This window comes from Lissotriton helveticus, chromosome 2_1, assembly GCF_964261635.1.
Source record: "Lissotriton helveticus chromosome 2_1, aLisHel1.1, whole genome shotgun sequence".
Lineage (NCBI taxonomy): Eukaryota > Metazoa > Chordata > Amphibia > Caudata > Salamandridae > Lissotriton > Lissotriton helveticus.
In genome coordinates this window covers 378,711,011-378,727,097 of record NC_136059.1, presented here as the reverse complement: position 1 = coordinate 378,727,097, position 16,087 = coordinate 378,711,011, and positions in this window count along the sequence as shown.

Here is a 16,087-nt window from a genome sequence, read left to right as displayed (position 1 = left end):
TGTGGCACACACAGCCACAGCTTTTCTGCATTCATCACATGTGCATGGATAGGTTGTGTCATTAGTGATTTGGAGGGGGCCCATATGTGCACATGGTGGACGGGGGGCTAATTGGTGTTTGTATGTGTGCTACAGTTTGCAAAGGGTATCAGGGACATGTTCCACAGTCATTGTGCGTGTGCAGTGTGCTACACCTGATTGTGCATGTGTGCCACTGTGCCCATCCCCCCTGTCTCCCCAGTCCCTGGTCGTTACTCACCCTGTTGCTGTTGGGTCAGGTCATATTGAGCTGTGTCCAGACCCCCAACTCCTGCCACCATCTCCAAACTGGTGACTGTGGCCACCATTTCCTCCAGCTCATCCAGCTCCTCCTGTGGCGCAGGACTCACACCTCCAGTCGCCGTTGCTGCCTTCCTGTTGTTGGCAAGTTCTGTTTGGTCTGACTTTGCACATCATGCCAGCGCCTCTTCACCTCCTCTATTGACCTCCTAGACACTCCATCTGCATTGATGTTGGTGACAATGGTCTGCCATATTTCCTTTTGGGTTGCCAGTGCCACAGTGGAGGTGATGAACAGTTGTTGATAGTGTTCTATCACCTCCGTGACAATGATCCGGTCTTCCAGGTGACTGAACCCCGTCTTCCTCTTCCTCTTGCCCTTCCCCGAACACGGGATTCCTTGCTGGTCCTCCGTGGGGCTTGTGGGGTTCGGCTTGTCCTCTGCACTCAGTCCGGGTCTATCCATGGTGCTACGCAGTTTGAATTGGTTTTGGTGTGGTTTTTTGGGGCTTTCATAGTGCATTTTGCTGCATGACGCGTGGGAATTGCAAGCCTGTTGCTGGTATTCACAGATTTTGGTATCACGCTTTGGTCATCGCAACTTTTTTGGCATCCATGTTTTGCATTTATTGTTTGTCATGTTGATTTTTATGCAGTCATTTGGCACGTTATCACGCTACTATGGCATGGGTTGGGAATTGGACGTTTAGACAGTGTCTTTTTCTCTCGATAGACTGCGATATGCAAAGTTGCATTAAGCTTAATTTGCGATGGTTAACAGTCGTTCTTGAGAATGTCCCCCCAGGTGTGTCTCCTCTAGGAGGATATCAATTCATTGAAACCTCTGCAAGTCAGCTCAGATTTCACAGCAATCTTATATGCCGACCCACTTAACATGAATGTGAGCATTGGAGACTTGCAGGGGTCTTCAATTCCTATTCATGAATAGATGAAGTATTTTCAACGGACAGTGTATTATTGTGTGTTGTGCTATAAGAGGGTGGAAGTCTGGCTGTAACTTATTACATATTGCAGTTTTCATGAATTCTAACTGGTACATGTCAATACAATAATAAAAGGTATCCTTTTCAAATGCATCTTACTCAGAACAAAACAATATTGACAACTTTGGCACATTTTTATAACCCAAAATGAAACCTCATTAAAATTGAAAAAAGTTTTCCTTTACAGAAAGGTGTATTAAACTAATCAAATCCCTGCTGGGTGCTGTTCACTGACGAGCAGGAATACAAACACATAATTAGGAATTATATTATAAAGGCATATAGAAACAATAAGAAGCATAGCTATAAGACAGGATGGAACATGGGCATTTTACTGATCATTGCTGCCAACAGCAATACACAGGTTCAACCCTGGCTAAAAGCTGCCAAAATTCTCAGTTGCCAGACCATCATTGTTGATAGTGTGACATCTCCAGGCTTTCAACTTGACAATAATCAGATTTTTCAATCCCATATAAAAAAAAACTTCGCTAAAGGAGTTCTACGTCAAATTATACGCTAGTGTGGACTGAAACATCTGCTCCCATCTGGACATTTCAAACACACTGTCTAATCCCAGCCCTTTTCAGATTAGACTATTGCACCTCGATAATAAAGGGACTGACGAACTCCACCTGGTTCCAGTGAACGCTTCTCTTTATCATGCTGCAATATAAGTGGCGAGCTCCAGTATGTATGATCATATGACTCCTTTCTTGATATCATTGAACTGCCTCCTGACTGAAGCAAGAAGCAACATTCTCTACAAGCAAAGTCCTCCTTCTAAATCTCTAAGAAATTGGACATATCTAGAGGGCATCAACACATTTGTTGCACCAACACCCACTTACTAGAAGTCTCCTATTAGAGAAAAAGAACCCTCAAATAAGCTTTCAGAGGATACGCAGCAAGGTTGAGAAATTCCATTCCCCCACCAATCAGAACTAACTGCTCTCTCCAGGTCTTCATGGCTGAAGTGAAAAGTCTGTGTTTTGAAAACTTTCTCCAAGTGGGGACTGTTACATTTTCCATACAGCCTGCCTCTCATTGAAACATAGATTTGTGTGAAAGGAGTCAACACCTATCTAAAGTACCTCTCTCAACCATCAGGCAGGAAGACTACGGGCCATATGTATCATCATCACCATTTGCGATTTCTAAATAGCGATTTTTAAGGAATCGCTATTTAGAAATCGCAAAATGGTATGAATGTAGGAAATCGCTTCTTTTTAGCGATTCCTTAACATTCCTAAATTGCGATTAGCAAATTGCTAATCGCAAATTTCCCATTCATTTCTATGGGCCAGGAGGCCGATAGGAATGAATGGGAAATTTGCGATTAGCAATTTGCTAATCGCAATTTAGGAATATTTTCAAGGGTGCAAGGGTGTCACAAGAACACCCTGCTGCACCCCTGAAAATGACATGTGTGGGCATATGGCACACATACATGCCCTAAGGGCATGTATGAGCGTCATATGGCACCTTTGGATTTTAAATAAATTGCTTATTTAAAAGAATTCGCAACTTACCACCAACTAGAAGTTGGTGGTAATTTGCTAATCCTTATGGGCATTTTTGAATTAATGTTTCTTTGATACATTGCATTTAAGGAATTGGGTCGCAAAGTGCAATCGCAAAATAAGGAATGGCAAATTTTGCGATTCCTTATTTTGCAGCCAAAATGTTTCATACATACCATTTAGCAAATTAGCATTCGCAAAGGCCGAAATTCTGTGAATTTCAGCCTTTGCGAATGCTAATTTGCTTGATACATATGGCCCTACATCTTCCTTTTTTTTCCTTGTCTAAGTGGGAAGTCATCTCAGTGTATATAGAAGGACATCATTACTGTTACTCTCTCTGTAACATGAAGCCCTGGCTGGCACACACACTGCTGAACTATGTTCATACCTCATGCTACACTATTCTTTGAATTATTGAATATAGTCCCTTGCACAGCTATTTTACTAACCCTGGGCGTAGTGCGCGTATTCGCATTACGTGAAGGTACGCGAAGCTACGCGAAGATGTTCTTGCACTGTTTCTATTTTATTTTTGCCTTCAAAAATGCATAGATGAGATGGAGGACACATGCATACATTTATGCATACACCAAATTGTTAGTTGGTTGCGTCTGATGTTGTTCTGCTACTGACTGACACTGCTAAGGCTACCACTTACTAAACAAACTACAAAAGGTTCTACGAAGGACTGGGGTAAGCATTGCAGCACTCAGTGACAGAGGAGGCGTCACGCAGATCGTAAAAGAAATATGAACTAATTCTAAGTAAACCTAGTATCCATCCACCACTATTTCACAGAAGGACAATGGAAGGACTAGACTCTCTCTAGCAATAGCATTAACTAACTTCAGTTCTCTAAAGTAAACTCTTACATTAATCAGCCCAAGCAGACTCACTGATCAATTGGCCCATCTGGAATAGGTGGTCTAGGTCAGGTGGTACTTAGGCTTCGTTAGTATTCTGGAATCAGAATGATTATGGAACATTTGATTAGTGTTCATAAATAAGTAGACGGTCCATGAATCCTTCAAGCCAGTAGTCGATCTGATAAGATAGGTCAATTTTTTTGCAATTGTTGTGTCCTAAAATGTTTTGTGAGCGTTTTTTAAATGATTTATTTGTTTTACAGCACTCATTAATGTTTGTCTCTTTCTTTTATTATATCTCACATGATCAGCACCACCCAGGGGCAAGAAGACGGGGTCCGAGTTGGCGGGACACCCACCAGAGGACCGCTCCTCTACCGAGGGCCTTGCTGTTGGCCCCAGTCCTCCAGTGGTTATATTAACAATTATATTTCCCTAACTTTTACAGCACCTTATTTTTTTCTGAAATATTAATTACGATTCCACTTCCTAATTAATTTTTTTACAAAAGCTTCTTTGACCTTGACCATCTGTTTCCAAATTCTGGTTATCCCTGCATTTAAGTTCCTTCTAACTGCCTCTGCTATGACTCTCTGTATTACTACTGTAGCTACGCTTGCCCAGTTGGCCACTCTTTATTTAATGTTTTCTTTTGAAAAAAACTCATATTAACCAATAGCTCTAGCCACTGGGTCCTGTACTTTGGGTTATCCTCTTTAATCTTGAGGCTTTGACAATTCTCACCAACAAATTGCCCAACCAGATATTTGACTAGTATTTTTGTTTGGATAGTAGTACATAATACTACTGTTGTGGGGATTCTGCCCATCCACATACAGAACTATGGATGTTGGTGATGGGAGGTTGGACCTTACTCACACCTCAGTCAGAACTCAGAACCCACAATCCCCTGACCGACTAGCTACAGTGTCATATTAGGTGCTGAACCCCCACACGAAGATACCCAATGATTACACAACCCAGAACATAATACCCTTTCGCTCACTCACTCGTGTAAGTCCACAACACCACACCAAATACCACAGAGTCTATGTGTAAGTTCAAAAGGTTTATTTATTTTCAAATAACAAGCTTTGTACGCTGTTCTATGACATTACTACAGCCATCTCCAACAGCAAAATGCATAAGATTAAAACAGTAAACATTTGTTACAAGTGCATGATAGAAGACAAAAGATCTGTGAGAATTCTGGGAGACCCCTCACCGTTGAATGTAGAAATACTGGTTACATGCATCGTAAGCTCTGCAAATCTCTGTTTTTTAGAAGGGAATCTTCTGCCTATTATGAGAAAAATGGTGCACGTTAGACAGTATAATGCAATTATTTTGCAGTCAGGCCAAAAAGTGTAACATTATGGCTAAGCAATCGGTAGTAACCGAACTCCATAAAAAAAAGTGGCTTGTTTTTCGACCTCTTCACTTGTACGCAACACTCATGTGGCCTCAAAGGCGTCTTACTGCACAACAAGCTGCAAGGTAACATGCTCAAAAGAGTAGACATGAATGTAAAATGGTTACATGGCTCAGGCTAACTTTCCAAAGAGTAGAGAAGGAGTAGAGATGGCCCTAGGGACCATAATACTACCAATATCTGTCTACTAACTCTACTCTAGTACGCAATTTGGAGTAGTGATGATGTATGTTGTACATGTTGTACTATTAACTGTTTTTTCAATCTTCCTAGTGAAAACAAATAAAATAGGGGGAAGTATACAGGCATCTAAAATGTGTAAAAAAATTCTAGGCGTACTACCAGTACCAATCACCAGTGCCAGCGGGGCCAGCGGCGATGATGATGCTGCCATTCCGGAGGGGGCAGGAGATGCGGCACCTGCAGGAGCTCCAGGGGGTTAGCCAGCAGCATTGGTGGGCGGTAGTAAGTTATATTCATACTTATTGGCATTACTACTAGCTGGAAGGGGAACACTTCACTCGCTGTACTGTGAGACTTATTAAGTATGAACTTGAAGTTGTAGTGAACAATAAACAACGGTTGAAGAAGACACCCTTTACTTAGCATTACCAATGCGTTAGCAATAGCATTACCAGCGTGAGTTGAGTAACCAATGGCCTAAGTCATAAGTCATAAGTCAGACCGTTAGGTCTCAGGGCGCTTTGCAGTAAAGAACAACAACCTTGACCTAGGCTAGGGCTGATAAGTAGCAGTTATTTCGGAAAGAGCCAGGTTTTAACGTTTTTTCGAAACAGCTGGTGGTTGGTAATTGACAGAAGATGGGGGTAAGTTTATTCCAGAGATGGGGAGCCACATAAGAGAAGGACCGACATCCATTACGCGACGTCCAAGCCCGTGGCTGAACTAAGAGAGATTTTGAGCTAGATCTTAATGATCTAGTGGGACGATACCAGACCAGTTTTTTTGCAAGTTAAGCAGGCCCGGTACTGTAACGAAGTTTGTGGGTCAGACTTAGAACTTTAAATGGCTTCTCTGGTGGATTGGCAGCCAGTGTAGTTGCTTGAGACTCGGCATAGCGGCTGATCTGGGGGGAAGGCCAAGCACCAGTCTTGCCGCAACATTCTGCAGAGTTTGTAGTTTAGAGAGTAAACACTCATTGATTGTTGTAAACAGAGCATTGCAGTAGTCCAAGCGGCTTATGATAAGACCTTGCACCAGTGGTTTTCTGGTTTCCAGGGGTAGCCATTTCAAATTTTTACGCAACTTATGCATGATCCCGTAGCAGACCCCGGATACTTGGTTAATATGGGTTTTCATGGAGAGAGAGCAGTCTATCATGATTCCCAGGTTACGAACTACCTCCTTGGGTGCGGGGCAGGGTCCCAGTTCTTGGGGCCACCAGTCCTGTGACCAAACTTCATTAGCCTTACCGAACAAAATGATTTCTGTTTTGCTGTAGTTCAGTTGAAGTTTGTTGTCACACATCCATTTGCTGATGTCAATCATACACTTTTTAAATCTAATACATGTTTCATGAAAATCAGCTTTACAGGTGATAAGCACCTGAGTGTCGTCGGCATGCAACACTGTTGTGAAGCCATGGGCTTTTATTATATTGGCCAACGGAGTAAGGTATAGATTTAATAACATGGGGCTGAGAATTGGCCCCTGAGGGACTCCTACAGTAAGAGGCAGACTACTGGATACGAGGGTGTCAACCTTAACGGAAGTGAAGCGATCCGCCGATAATTTTCAAACCAGGATAGGGCCTTGCCTCTGACACCTATCTCCCACAGCCGATGTTTCAGAATGCTGTGGGAGATGGTGTCAAAAGCAGCCGATAGATCCAATAGAACAAGAATTGCGGAATCGCCTTTATCTAGGGTGAGTCTAATATTGTCCACAATCTCCATTACAGCTCTCTCAGTGCCATGAGCGGCTCGGAACCCCGACTGAGAGGGGTCCAGGAGCTTATGCATTTCAATGTGGGTAGTGAGATGGTTGTTCAACAAATATTCTAATACCTTCCCAAAATAGGGCAGTAGAGAAATAGGTCGATAGTTAGTCGGGAGGGTGGGTCGCTGGATGGCTTTTTTTAAATGGGTTTGACCAGGGCGTGCTTCCAACTTCTGGGTATGAGGGCTAGCTCAAAGGAGGTGTTAAAGATGATAGTTAGAGAGCTAGCCAATAGCGGGAGTATCTCCGAGCAGTTACATGGAGACAAAAGGTCAGAGGAAGAGCCGGATTTAATTTTCCTAAGGCCTTCAAGAGCTTCAGAGGGGGTGATGGGATCAAATTCAGTGAGATATGGTGTATCCGAGGCTACATTGATAGTGAATTTGAGCGAGGGATCGTCATCAACAAGTGGTGATGAGTCTTGACTAGTGTCCGGAAATGCGGAATAGATCAACTTAATTTCATGATCAAAATAGGAAGACAAAGAGTTTACCCATTCCACCGTGGGAATAAATACTGATTTTTCTACCTGGGGGGCAGTGAATTCCTTCAGGATTTTATAAAGCTCTTTACTAGAGTGGACCGCTTTATTTATTCTTTGCGTAAGATAGAGTTTTTTCGCCGCTTTCATATTTTTTATATAATTGGAGTGAGCCAGTTTGTAACTCTCCCGGTCCTCCCCTGTTTTCGTTTTTCTCCACTGGCGTTCTGCAGATCTGCTGATCAGCTTTTCTTTTTTTAGGTCAGCAGTGAACCATGGTTTTAACATTCACACTGGTTTCAGGTATTATTTTGTCCAGCGTTTCCCCGATGGAGGTTTCTAGCTGGGTTAACATTTGTTCAACATTGTTTGATTGTTCTGTGAGAGGTTTAAAATAAGTCAGAAAGGCCTCCAAAGTCATTTTACGCCACGGTCGCACTAGGACTGTTATATTTTTATGGTTCCTAAAGATCATCCCATTGGGTTTAGGAAAACTAAATTTTAAAAGAAAGTGATCAGTCCAGATCATGGGGAGCGGGGCTTCATTGATTAAGTAAGGCAGATTGGTGAAGATCAGATCCTGGGTGTGCCCGGCCTGGTGTGTTGGTCCTGTTACCCTTTGAGTTAGACCCAGGGTTTCCATGGTGTTAACCAGGTGGCTGGTATCAGGATCTAATGATAGTTCAGCATGATGATTAAAATCTCCTAATAAGATAAAATTATTGTTTGCTAATATGTTTGCGGATATAGTTTCTAGAACACATATAACAAATTTGGACTGGGCACCAGGGGCCTATATACTAAAGCTACTCTCCCAAAAGCAACCTTGTTAAACTTCATATTAATAATCAGAATTTCGAACATAGGGTTGGAAAAAGATTCTTGTAAGGCCTCTGCTATCTGACTCCAACTCAGCTGTGAAAGTTTTATGTAGAAGACTAAAAGTCAGATCAGATGACCTTGATGGATGTGTTCAACAAAAAGGGAAAGAAGGGTGGAAGGAGGAAGGACGGGCGAGATGTAATACGACAAGCAGAGAAGGATACTTTGGAAGCAGCAAGCAGGTGGCTGATAGGAATCAGATGCATGGGTTGTTGAAGGATGGGTGGAAGGTGAAAGAAGATGCCTGCCTGGGTGGGCGACACAGTATGGGTGGATACTGGATAGCAAGAATCATCTGCGGTGTTTGGGTCAAACTCAAAACCAAGGCAAGGAAGGAGTGGACGCATGCGTGGTTGTTGATGAAACCAGCTAAGGTTTGTGAAAGGATATATAAAAAAGAATGATAGACATTTACTTTTAATGGATGGATGCCTGGATGTATTGATCATAGACAGCATAGGTGGAGACTGTCACTGGATGCAGAGTCTTACTTTAAAGAGAATGTAAAAGAAACTGCGCCAGAGTAGCAAAGCGGAGGGGAATATATAAAAGTAGTATTTTTAGAATACAGTTGACTCAGTAGTTTGCAAGCACATCATACATCTGACTCCGAGGACCACTTCCTACCTATGCTAATTTATTTACGATTGTGTCAGCCAGCCTGCAAAGGGTGGCCTATCTGTTGGTTACACAATCAATGAACAAAGTACCTTATGCAGTAGAGGTCGGTGGTGGGAGTGCTGGCGGGCGGTGATGTGGGGAGGGGGAGGGGCAAGGTGGGGGTAGTAAACTATGGATTATGAATGCAGTGCGCGTGACAAAATTTGTTTTATTTCTTTATATGTTTACTTACCAGTAATTGTCCACAATACATAGTTTACTACCCCCCACCCTGCCCCTCTCCCACCCCACGTCCTCACCCGCGAGGACTACCACCACTGACTGCTACTCTACTGATATGTCGTTGTTCCACATATAAGCAATGATCATTGGATCGATATATAATATTAATCTGCCTTTTTGTAGTAGCCAGGGCAGAGTGAAATTGAGCAATTGCCCTTCATGTAACAGAGAGAGTATGGCCAGTGCCACCCGTAATCGAAAAATACAAGCTTCCTGTTAGAACTGGCTATTTCTGGTAGGCTAAGGCTGACGCCACAGCCAGGCAGAAACCACCATTCTAGTCAGGGCAAGGAAGTCACACGCCAAGATAACCCCTGCTCACCCCCTTGGTAGCTTGGCACGAGCAGTAAGGCTAAACTCGGAGGCAATGTGTAAAGCATTTGCGCCAGCACACAACAGCAACAACATCCTAGGCACACCACAAAAGGAACTCCACACAAGGTTATATTAAAATAACTTTTGTATTGTCAAAACATATCAGATAGAATCACACATGTACATTGTGCCAACTGGCACGGGCAATATTCACAAGGGATTATTCACAAGACAGGGCCACATGGGCCACTGTCAGAATCAACACATTTAGAAATAGTACTTTGTAGATAATAGAAAATAAGATATAAAACAAAATACCAGTTATAAATCACATCCAGTAACTACTGGGAACAGGTAAGTACCACCTACGCAACCCTAACCACCTTAGGAGAATGTCACGCAGGGGACCAGGGCCTCACTAGGACCACCTGTACTGGAAAGAACAACCACCTAAGAATAAAATACACTTAGGGGTATAAGCAAGAACACATTACCCATGATGTATGAAACACATTCAGAAGAGTAGTAAAGGAAAACCACCTAAGTATCACACAGCGTTTAGGGGTCTAGGAAAGAACACATTATCCATGATGCATAAATATACATTCAGAGGAGTAGTAAAGGGAAACACATGATGCATAAACCTACACATTCAGCGGTGTTAAGAACAAAGCACATGATGCAATAAAATACATTCAGAGGTACAGCGCAAGAAGACACATGATGCCTAAAACATTCAGAGGTGCAGCGCAGGGAAAGACAGACACATGATGCATAAAACATTCAGAGGTGTAAATTCCAGGAAGACACATGATGCATTAAAAACATTCAGAGGTGACCCAACCGAACTCAATAGCGCAAAAACACACAATAGACAATTACCATCCTAAACATAGCAGGTAACCACATTGCGCAAAACTTACATACCAGCCCCCATCCAATAAAGGGCCTACAGAGCCCTGTGTCCAAAAATGTCAGGGCGCGCTGCCATGCAGCGCCAGTCAGGGGTGCGCCAACGGCGCAAAACCTAAACGTTGCAGGTGCCCACTACTTGCTGGGCACCCGGGAACATCCCAAGACCTAAACGGTGCAGCTGCCCACTAATTGCTGGGCAGCTGGAAATAAACAAAACTGCGCCAGGGCCCTCACTGACCCTTAGGCGCAAACTGCGCCACTGCTGGAGCCACACAGGCTCTGAACTGCGCACTTGGAGCCACACAGGCTCTTAAACAATTATAGGCCCCTGGATCCCTCAGGCTCTGAAAACAATGGTGCCCCCTAGAGCCTCACCGGACTCTAAACCTAACACTCACAGGCAGGAGGGGGCGGGCACCGGCAATGTGCCCCGGCGCCCCCTCTAACTAAAAACAATGGTCCCAGAGCCTTCTCAGGGCTCTCCAAACGTTGGGGCGACCCACTGCCAACTGGGGCCGCCCTTGAGGCCCTCGTGGCTTCACACTGACCATAAGCGCGAGCTTGCACTACTGGGGGGGTGCGGACACCGACAATGTGTCCCGGCGCCCCTCCCTTTCTTCTGCCCCACTCACCGGTTTCACGGGGGACTCCTCTTCATCCGGGCGGACTCTGGCTGCACGCGGGGCTCTCCTTTCTGCACACGAGCCCCGCCAGTCACTGCAGCACTCCTCCTGTCTCGCGGAGGCACGCGGGAGCTTCCCCCAGTCGGCGGCATCTTCTCACGCTGCAGGGCTCCCTCCTCTCTTCTTTTCAGGCAGCTTCACTGGCGGTGGGGGCGGGCACCGGCAATGTGCCCCACGCCCCCTCCGCCCTCTCCTTACTGCTGGCTGGTGCCTGCGGGGCTCTCCTCAGCAATGGGAGCCCCGCACCGGCGGCAGCAGCCGCCATCTCTTGAGCGCCTTCCTCTCTCCCCCGGGCTGCGGGGCGGGACTTCCGGCCGGTCGCGCCAGGATTGGCCAGCCGGCCAACCACTTCCGGGTTGCTGCGGGCAGCGCAGCGGCCCCGCTTAGGCAGGCAGGCGGGGGATCACTTCACCGAGGGATGGGCTCCCTCGAGGTGAATTAAAAAGTTGAGATTAGCGGCATGGCCGCGGGGCAAATGCCGGGTGGGCACCGGCTTCACTAAATAAAGCGCTGCCCAAGAGCTAAAGGAAATTGAAAGCGCTCCATGCGCTAAAAATAGCAAATCAAGCGCTTCCAAGTGCTACAACGGCAAAATACAGCGCTCCTAGCGCTAGAAGGACAATAAAGCGCTCTCTCTCAGCGCTACAGGAACAAGTCCAGCAAAGTCCTTAGCAGTCCTGGCAGAATAAAGATGGAGTAACACAGCTCCCAGCAGGGAAAGTCCATCAGGAGTCATGGGGCTGGGCAGGGCTCAGGGAAGCAAGCCTTCCCCTGAGCCCAAGCAGCAGCACGCCCCTGGCAGATTCAAGTGAGAAACAAGAACATTTTGGAAGGGGACACAGCCCCTTCTTATACAGTGAAAAGTATTTGAAGTCTTTGTGTAGGCAGTGTGAGAACCAGCTAGGACTGGTTATAGGGAAGTCCCTTCAGTATCAGGGACAGAGGTGACAGTCGCCCAGCGGGGGGGTGGAGCCAGCATTGTGGCAGGCAGGCACAGCCCTTCACTATCAGGTGCTATCTCCTCCCACTTCCCTGGCAGCAGATGCTGCCTTTCATCCAAGGGCTGACTCAGACAACCTCCTGGGGGCTCTGCAGCCCCTGTCACACTCAAACCAGACAGTCAATCCACAAGCAGGCCCAGGCACTCCTGGGCCAGGCTCACCAGCCAATCACCTGCCAGCAGACTCACTACACAAATATGCCAACTTCTAAAAGTGGTACTTCTAGACTAGACACAATCATGCCGCATACACCATTATGCAGCATTCAATCTCACGAGTTCACACATATCAAACTCGACCCTGCACTCCTCACACATCAGGAACTACAATGGGCATCCATATTCCCCATTCATTCCTATGGGAGGGCAGGTCACTCACCACACATACACAGAGAGCTCACGCACTTTACACTGTACCACAGTGAAAAAGTGCGCAGAGGCCTAAAATCACCAACCCAGGTTCCAGAAACAGGCTAGGAAAAAGCAAAAAGTTTCGGGGTGAACCTGCCAAAAGGGCCAGGTCCAACACTTCCCCACCTGCAGACAGTAGTAAATAAAAGTAACAGGAGTCTGCATATTGAGTCGTATGTTGGTCTTAGATGCAAGCTTAGCTGACTGAGCTGGCATGCCGGCTACAACAAGGTTATGTAATGTGGCTAAACTAGAGATAAGAAAAAGACTGGTATTCTGTGTACTGGAGTCCATAGTACTAGGGCAAGTATAATGCCTGAAAAAAACTCCAACTAATGTTAGAAGCCGAGGAAGTAGGAGTATAGATACTTACCATAATTATTATGTACTGCGCTTGCTAGTGCTACTGTGCCACTATGTGATTAATTAATTTTGTGTTACCGTTTTGCTAAGAGTATTGGTTACAATTCTGTTTCTTTCTTTATAGATCCTCCTTCTCATGAAAACCAATGGGGAAGGAGTTGGCAGCCAGGGCCCTGCGCGGGAAACTGGAGGCCATCTGCGAAGAATACCGTCGGCTGGTGGCTCAGCAGAGGAGGAGGAAGAGGAGGCGGCAGCAGCTGGGGCCTCTTCCAATGCCCCGGGCCCCAACCAGGCCCAGCCTCCAGTGGTACGGCGCCGCGTTCAGGCAGCCGGCCACCGACGCACATTTTCAAGCACTGCTGCCCCCTACCCTGGATGCAAGTGCAAGTACAGGGCATTTCTCCGCCAAATTCTCCTCCAGATGGCACAGCTAAAGGAGCATTTAGAGAAGCGAGTAAAGATCATGGTGGACAAACACCTGAAAGCCTGCCGAATGTAGAAGGACCCCGTTAAATTACCCCTTTTTTATTACTTTTGTTGGTGGGTGAGAATTAGGTGTTTGGGTTTCTGGACATTGTTTGGACTTTTTTCGTTTTGGACATTGGTTGGGGTTAGGGAAAGGGGTGGATCAGGTATGGGATAGTTTATTTTTGTTAGGGAAATACATTTTATTTATTTATACTTATATATATGATGTTAATGTTTTGTGGGGGGTTACTTTTTTACACATGTATTTATGTCACATGGTTTCCTTGCTGCTGCAGGCCAGGAGCCAGTGTTGGATTTAAATAATCTGCCAATTTTGTAACACGCAAACAGATAGATGCGGTACCCCTCACTGAGTTATGTTTGTCCTACTATTACTGTCAGTCGCTCCTCCTAGTCCATTATACCTCCCAGCAAACTTATCTTACCTGTGATTGATGATGATTAAGTCCGGCACAGCAATGGCAGCATGGTTTCCCAAGAGAATGGAGAAGATGCCATGGTTGTGGTGGTAGTAGTAGACAATGTCACTATCATTTGCAAACAAAAAAAAAGAGACAGTCACTTGAGACTTGAGAGACTGTGGGAGGAGAATTAGAACGTAGTAAAGTACAGTACAGAAGAAGACTGCCAAACAAACAATATTGCAACTGCTAAAGTAAAATAAAACATAATGGTGGCGGGGGCAGCCTAGTATAAGAAGTTAAAACTGTAGTTGTGTTGAGTGAGTGACTTAACACAATCGTAATTCGTAAACTTTACTGCTGTGTGGTAGGATGTTGAATTTGATGATGAATTCAATCAATGCTGGCAATTAAATATGATGTATTAGGTGAGTCCTTTTGGAAATAAAAATGGCTTGTACAAAGACTGAGCATGGGTGGGCAAGCAGAAGAAGATTCTCGCCCTGCCTTGAAATTGAATCAGTGTTGCTTTCGGCACATCTGCCCCAACAAGCGTGTGATCAATTGTTGGTGTACATTTAATGTAGTCACATCACACCTCAATATAAATCACACAGCTCGGGGGAAGAAGGTTAGGGTTTGATGAATGGATGGCAAGGGAGGTTTGGGGAAAGGTTTGACAAAGAAAAACATGGACACAACAAAAGTAAAACACAATCTTTGAAGACGACGATGATCCACTATCCAATACATCTATAAAGGGAGAAAAAGGAAATGCATGATAGATTAAGATAACTTGATGGTTAATGAGTAGTACTTACTATCTACTACTACACAATTAGACAGTACAGGCCAGCAGTATTATATGCAATTTGCCTTGCCTGTATGCCCTCAGAGAGACCCAAATTACCTGCTGTACCGAGCTTACTTTTAAGGCTAGCAAAGAAAATTGAAAAATAGTTGTACAGATCAATTAGCAAACAAACAACAACACAACACCACAACAATACACATTGGTAATGATTGAAGAGAAAATTATGAATATGATACTAAAGTTACTGTATTATCCAGGTCCAATTGAGGAGTTGCATCGCGTCATTCATCTTGGCCCTCCCTTTTATGGATACTCTGCACATCATTCTTTGAATGCCATTGCCTACCTGATGCGGATTGGTAAGGTAAGTGTGAGTTGTTGCTCCCAGAATATTAGCACTGGGTAAAGGCCGACCTGTTAGTGTAGATGGAAAAACAAAATGGGTATTGAAAAATAAATGAATAAAAAAGGCATCAATAACGGTGTAGTGCAAGAAGACAAGACTCTTGAGCGAGAACACTTTCAGAATGAGGCAGCTTGGATACACCGTGTCTACTCTATTTACACAGCATTAAGCTACAACAACAACAGGACAGGAGCCAGCACAGAACAGGCCCACGGCACCGGGGCATGACCCAACCTCCATTTACCTTAAATTTTGACAGAGCCAGACAAAAGGCATATACAGCAACCTAGCATTTTCCAAATCAAGTGACTAAATCAATGCGCCACTGTCAGTCATACCACTATTCGACTCCACCACTACACAGACATGTAGCCTAGGTCTGCTGTGGTTCTTGTTGAATTGTTGTGTTTACCTTTTATGCCAGTTCATGAAATGCAGTTCTTCCATCAATCATCTCCGATCCAACTGACTGACTGCGTGCAAAGACAGTATGGTCATCATCATCATGGTGTGGTACATGTACGTGTTGTCCAACACCAACACAGTCTGTAGTGAGTGACTCCGATTAAGTCCAGACTGCACCTGCAGTAGTAGGAGTACAATGTGGTTATTAAACAACAAGGAAACATTGACTGTCACTTGAGTCACTTTTACTTTGTAGATTAACTAGTATAGTTCAACTTCATGCACATTCGCTCAGAGTCAGCAAGCATCGAATGCAATGCATGACAACATTCATTAATCATACCTGTCTTGCTCTTCTCTTTGGCGGTCAGATCAGATGCTGAGCCTTCTGACAGTGATGAGTTTACTTTTGAATGCCTGCTCAAGCTCTGACAGTGAAGAGTTGTGGATGCCTGCAGACAGAGGCGGTAGCCTTAGGACAATGATGAGTTTCGGCTCGGAAACAAAACAGAAGATAGCTATAGTCATGTACGTTTTACTTCTTATGGAGTGT